Genomic DNA, 7,128 nt, shown 5'->3' with positions numbered 1-7,128 from the left:
TACAGTCAGACACTTTGCTCTTTCAAGCAAGATTACCCAAGAAAATGAGGGTTTGCAGTTGTGCTATAGGTCTGTCTGTCTGTCCACATCTTCCAAGCTTGAAGGGGGGATGAGGATGGTCAGAAAGCATGTAAGCACATATGCAGAGGGTCATGAAAGGACATTGGGCAGAGTACTGAAGGGAGGTGGAAAGAAGCTATTGAAGTTAAGGTGAGCTGCACAATATGAAGGCATCTTGCAGCAACACTTGTCGTGTAGACAGAATTGAAGAGAGATCAGTGAGATTACAAGCATAGCACTATCTCTAGATTCTAGTCCTCCCCTACTAGAGACACAGCCTTTCACTAGCTTACAAATTCCCCTTGCGTTTCCTTATTGTGATGTGCAGATAGCAAGTGAATACCAACACCTGGCTGAAACTGCATCTCTCCAAGAGATTGATGTGCTCACATGAAGGATGATTGGCCAAAAGCACACACACAGAGAACAGCCCAGCTGCTTTCCAACATAATCTCCTTCTCTGTTGGCAAGTTGTTCCAGAAAGAAGAAACATGCTGCCTTGGAGAATCTTCTGCTTCTACTTGCATTTGTGCAGGCTGCTCCCTGTTTGGACTGAAATCCCTCTGCACTCTCGGTAACCCTACAGAGAGGTGCAGCCAGAAAATCTCACCGCACCCACCCACCTCCTGAGTTTTGTCAGGCAACACCCAAAGAGCCTAACCCCTTTCTAGGGAAAAGGGCAAGTAGGAGAAAAATCTGATGCTATCATCAAAAATGTTTGGGATGATGCACTGCACTGCAAATCTCCTACCCCTGTGATAACACTGTCAAAGCTTAACATAAAGAAAAGACATCCCGTCCCTCCTCCACTTGAAAAAGCCCACCAGTGCTAATACCAAAGGATAATACAATACATAAGACTACAAGTCTCTAGGCAGATGGCAACAGGAAGGAAACATCTGGTCTAGAGATAGGCAACCACGTCCAGAGAGGTACAAAATTTGTCCAAGGTCACATTAAAAGCACCAGTGTCTGAGTATCATTCACTGTTTCCTGGGCTGGGGCACACAGCAGCTTTGAGAGAATGGGCTCCCTGGCAATCCTACCTACCTATAGCATCCCTGCTCCCATGTAGCTTTTCTTTAAACACAAATTATTTGGACTGGGAATCATCCAAGGTTGGCAGGTTATAAATGGCCACCCAAAACTGAAAGAAAACCACAAATAGTGATTCTTCAAGAAGTGCGAGGAAAGAAATGTTTGGTGGTGCTGGTCTAGTGCATTTGAGAGGAACAGGTGTATATGGCCTCCACACCTCCTTCTTGCTCTGCCCTGTGTGTGAGCAAAGCTCAAAAGCATCACAGTCCTTTCTGTCTGAGTGCACCTGTACCCCGCAGCAACCAGAAAGCAGGGGTGGGTGGATGACCTGATGTACTTGCGAGAGCCTGTCATCTCTGTCTCAGCAAATTTTGGGGCCTGAGTTTATCATTAGTGGCAAAGCCAAGCCCAGATTTTAACCTCCTTGCAGGTCTGTTTTCCCTGTTTACCAGAGAAAATTATTTAATAAAAACTATTCCAGCGGGTTTACAGTGTAGTTTCTGTGAACTCTTTTAAGAGGTAAGTACTGGAGGGGATGTGTATGAACTCTAAGCACAATGCACTTAAACAAAATATACATTTCTGTCTGTAAGACAGCTCTTCATCTTGCACATAGATGAACTCCTTTACAACAGGATAATCTATTTTATTTGTGGTTCTCTGTGCAAATATACACCAATACATAAAGTGAAGAGCATGATGTAAACATGCTCAAAAAACAATACAATTATACAGATAAGAAATGTTATAATTTCCTTACTATTGCATAATACCATAGATACGCCAGCTTAATAACAGGAAGCGGGGGGGGGGGAAGCTTTTTCATATTTCAAAGACTATTAAACAACCTGGTGTGCCAAACCAGCTTCCTCATTCTCAGATGTACACAACAAAATGAGGTTGTACAATGGAGGGTCCACCCTGAACCATTCGCAGCACCCCTGCAAAGCACATTGTGTGGCTCCACTGGGCACCTTCAGGCACAGCAATCCCACCTGCGCTGCACAGGCAGGGAACACACCTTTGCAGGAAAATACTGCTAGCCTAGCTAGCAGCTGAGATATGACAGCTTCTTATAGCACCCCTCCACTGAAACAAGCCATAGGAGCACACCTTGTCTCTTCCAGGGAAAGCCAACAGGCCAATGTAAAACCTCTCACCCAGGGCATACGGTTCGCAGGCCGTTTAGAAAGCTGTTTCTTTCTGTTTCTCAGCTGTTACTTAACACCTTCCAGCTGAGACCAAGTAACAGGCTGCGTAAGCACTTCTAGTCAGTTCTAGGGCAAAGTCAAACAAGTTGGTTCAAACCACTGCCAGGTGGCACAGCTAACTTGTTTTATTTTGTCCTGGAAGACTCAGGCGTGCTCACAGGTCGGGAAGAGTTGAGAGGGAGCTCCAAAATCTTGGATGAACAGAGCTAACTGGCATCCTAAACCTTAGTCCCTTTGAAGGCAAAGCCAAGACAGGTTAGATTAAACACCACCAACTTTGCCTTGACGCAATCAATTATCAGGAAGACAGTATTCATAAAGGCAGGAGACAGCAGTCTGCTCCGTTGTGTCTCAGTGGTAAATCTTTGGACTAGCAGCCTGGAGATTTCCTCTGGCAGCTGACTTACCCCTATGGGCAGAGAGCTGCTCTGCCCCAGCATCTTGAGCGCAGGCCCACAGCACACTGACAGTCACACAGTCATGCCTTGGGCCCCAGAGAGGGCAGCGACCAGGATCCCCAAACCAGGCAGGAGCCTTCAGAGCGCTCAGAAAGAGCACAGCCAGCAGATCCCTCCTGCAGCCATTGGATGCTGCCACAACGAAGCTGCAGGTGTGGTTCAGGCAACTTAAACACAATCAGACACAGTATTCCAGAGCTAATGCCATTAGCAAAACCAATGCTACTTGAAGTCTTTAAAACAGACTACACTTTTTCTATGACCTGTGGATCATGGTGATAATGGCTGGCCTCATGTGAGAACAAGCTTTATCCCTCCATCTAAATTACAATTGCACCATATTGAGACTGGGAGAACACATGGCAGAACAATCCCCGATCCTCTGTTCTTCCTATTTTGCTTCTCCATGCATCGGGCATGGATACACAACTGTATCGCACAGCAACACTGGAACATGTTCCAGCTGCCCTCACAGAGGTGGCTCATTCCCTCACTGGAATACCATATAAATTTGTGCTTTGCAGATATACATGGAAGGATTATTAGACATATATATATATATATATATATATATATATATAATGACAACGTGAATCCAAACGCACTTTAACAAAACTTTTACTACTGTGGTAATTTTAATCTTAAGCTTAGATACAAAACTTTGAGGAACAAATACTTAAAATAGCACAGGAAGCGATTGTGAGCGCTTTGACTTTAAAATACTGTTACAGATCCAGAGTGCCATCTACTGGGCATCTCGGAGGATGACAAGAGTTCATCGAAAAGGGGGAACGATTCGAGTCGTGGGTTTTGTGTCCGATAGGGAACTTGATTCAGTAGATAAAGAAGAAGTGGCAGATATGAACTAATTTTCTTTAAACTAGAGCTTTTAACTCTGCCCAACGTGCCATGTTCATAAGCAAGATAATACAAAATAAGAGCCAAGTGACAACTGTCATGTTACCTGTGTACTGGTTTTAAAAACTAAATAAATAAACAAACAAACCTACGCCTCTTGAGGTAATTATACAGAATGCACTAACAAACCGGGAAGAAATTTCGAGGTGGGTCTCCTGGAATCTATTCAGGGACCAACGTTATTAATTTTGAGTGGGGACTAAGCATGGCATCTAAGAATGGAGCCTAAGAATTCGTGGATGCATCAATATGAAAGCAACCACAAATGCAGAAGTGAGGAATAACATTAAGGATTATCTCAGTTGACTGGTGAAGTGGTGTAAAGTCAGGACGCTGATATTCAGCTGCACAAGTGGTGCAAGAAGAACAGATCTAGCACACAGATGCGGAATAGGGAAGGACGGAGACTGTAGCAACGCAGAGGGGGAAAAAACCTGGTGGTACTTTTCCTTCTGAAAAGGATGTGAAACAGGTTATAGTGAACCTCAGGCTAAGAACCTAAGTCAACAGCACAACTCAGTCACACATACACACAAAGAAGAAAAAAAGAAAATGTCCCAAGCTGAGAGAAATGTCACTTGTAAGAAATGGAGGTCACTATTCCAACCCATTTGGCTGTTTTGATGGGACAGCTTCAATATTATGTCCAACTTAAGATACCATCTTCAGAAATTGGAGCCAGTCCTGATGACAGCAATAAGAAAAGGGTGTAGAAAGCATGTCTTTTCAGGAAAAAAAATGAAGAAATCAGGCGTGCTTGCAATCTATAAAAGAGGAGACTAAATTAAGTGTTCTAGCAAACTGATAAACTAAAGCATCGTATAGAAAAAATGAGACAGTTTCCTAGTGATCACTGAGGAGGAGAGAATTATAGTATGCTAATCACAACAAACAAAATTTAGATCGGTGATTGAAGAAATGCTTTCTAGTTATCATAGTTGTGAAATGTTGAAATACTACAGTGTTGTCAGAGATCTTTAAAAAAAATGCATACACCAAATGCTTGTTCTGAAATCGATCATCCTTTCAGGGCCCTTTCACTACCGCATTTCTGTGTGCTCTGATAACACACCAATTGTACCAGTGCTTAACTGAAACTAGGTTCTTTCAGTAACCCTGGCTCTAGAAACCTCATTTATCAACAACCTACAAACAGGTTTTTACATAATCTACTTACACTCATCTACTTATGAGCTGTCATTAAATATCTTTGAAGGGGTGATACAATGGTCCCCTTCATATAGCTGGAAATTCAGAAGTAGAGCTTTTACACAGATATCTAACTGTCCAACAGTTCATAGCTAAAGGACAGCAAAAATTCTGGTCACCAGACTCTATGGATAAAAGCTTGCTGCTCAAAGGGAGTGCAGTGGAGTATCTGGCCCTGACTTTTCTGTACATTGCTAAAATACTGCCATTTCTAGAGGCTATGGAAGGAGTTATTAACACTAGGAAAGCTCTACTGAATACAAGACCCACATTCCTCTTAGAGGAGCTCAAAACGTAGTCATACTGCCTTAAGAACCTCCTGAGTTTCAGATGATTAAAGTTCCCAGATGTTGCAGAGGATCATGAAAGAATGGTATCAGTCAGCCTTACCTACTGAGGCTCTTCCCAATGCCTAATGAATGCAATATACTACAGAATTCGGAAGATATACTTCATTGTCAGAAATAAATCAGAGAGCTTTGCAGAAGACCTGATTCTCAGCCTTCTTTTCCAACTATCTCATCCATTCAACAAGCCTGGAATGTACTCTCAAAACTCAGCCCACTCAGAAGCCACTGTTGTAAGCCTGAAGATGATGTATTTGCTAGCTCCAGCTCTTGATCACATTCCTGCCCTTTACTGACATGAAGGGGAGTCTTCCCAAGAACTTGAAACAAGAGGAAGAGACAAATGAATGTTTTATTATAAACAGAGGCTTCCTGCTGCCTTACTGCATACCAGAGGACATCTTTGGTTAGAGATGGTTGCTGGATTTCTATGTATAGTCCTTCATTGCCAGCACTCACACTGACCCCTACAGATCAGTGAAGGAGAACTCCACTTACCCCTTAGCACACCGTGTTTAAATTGTCCCGGAGAGCAGTTCTTTGCTCGGGCAAGGCAGCGGAGGGCATGAAGGATCTTCATACCCGTTGCTAGAGTTGCAACACATTCTATTTACTCAGTGCTCACATTCTATTTACTCAGTGCTCACGTTGCCATTTGGCAAGGTACAAAAGTAAAAGGACATTGTTTATAAATAACATTTTTTGTGAATGAAATTTGTAATAATCAAGGAGGATGATAGAAACATAAGCAGCAAGTTATTCAATTATATTTAATCATAGGAATTACTTTTACCTGTTTCAGATGCTTAGCTAGTTTGCATGAACTATGACCTATTCCAGAACTGTTCTACCTCTTTCCTGTTGCTATTATTCAGAGAAAAGTAGCTACCCAAAAAAAAAGCTACTCTGGACAATTTCCTCCTTTATCAGACTAGAGGAAAAGATTCTCCTTTCAAACATAAACCCCCCATTTTCTTACTTCAGCACCAGGTAGTGACACAGGAGTCACATACTAATGTGGCTTCCTCTGCTCCAGCTTTCTGAAAACACAGAGGTACAATATCACATTACTAGACATACAGAGAACACCATTTTTTTCTACCTTTATCATATAGTGACTGAACATGATAGAGCAAAGTGATAGAGAATGAGATGCTTTCAACAAGTAACTGATCCACCTGCACCTACATTTAGGTTGCCTGTTGGGACTCATTCACATTTAAATCAAAAGGCTTCTTATGGTTCCCTCACACTGATGTCACCTTCCAGTAAATGGGCCTTACTCCTGCTTGTAGGCTTAATCCTAATGCCCTACAAGTTTCAGTACTACTACAGGAAGGTGACAAAGCACAGAGTAACAGCAATCCTATCGCAGTGGGACCCCGCAGTCCCCAGTCAGCTGTGGGGCTGGCCAAATCCCCCTCCCATGGGCTTGGCGCAGTACACATCCACCAGCACAGTTCAGACCAGCTTCCCATATTTAGTTTGGATGTAACAGACTTTCCACAGACACTGTTCAACATGGGAAACCTTTCTCTCAAGTTTATTAGCAATTAAGAATCATTTTACGATCCCATTACTCCCCAAATTTCTTTTTGCTAAACTAGTCAGCCCACTGTTTTCTTTAAAGATACTTGAAATATAAACTAAATTGTAGTGTAATTATTTCCCAGCCATAGTTTATGGTGACCCCATTAAATTCAAAGTTGAATTATGTTTTAACAGCTATGGTATGTTTCAGTTTTGTAGCATTATCTTTTACCACAACATAAATTTGTTTAGATGGATACAAAAAGGGAGTGAGACTGGAAAGAACATCTACTGTTCATGAAGAGTCTTTATATTTCTTTAACCTTGCTCTCTTTCCATACACCGCACATACATTAC

Source organism: Nesoenas mayeri (genome assembly GCF_963082525.1).
Source record: "Nesoenas mayeri genome assembly, chromosome: 12".
In the NCBI taxonomy this organism is placed as follows: Eukaryota; Metazoa; Chordata; class Aves; order Columbiformes; family Columbidae; genus Nesoenas; species Nesoenas mayeri.
The sequence above is the reverse complement of the archived record's forward strand: the minus strand, read 5'-3'. Positions refer to the sequence as shown.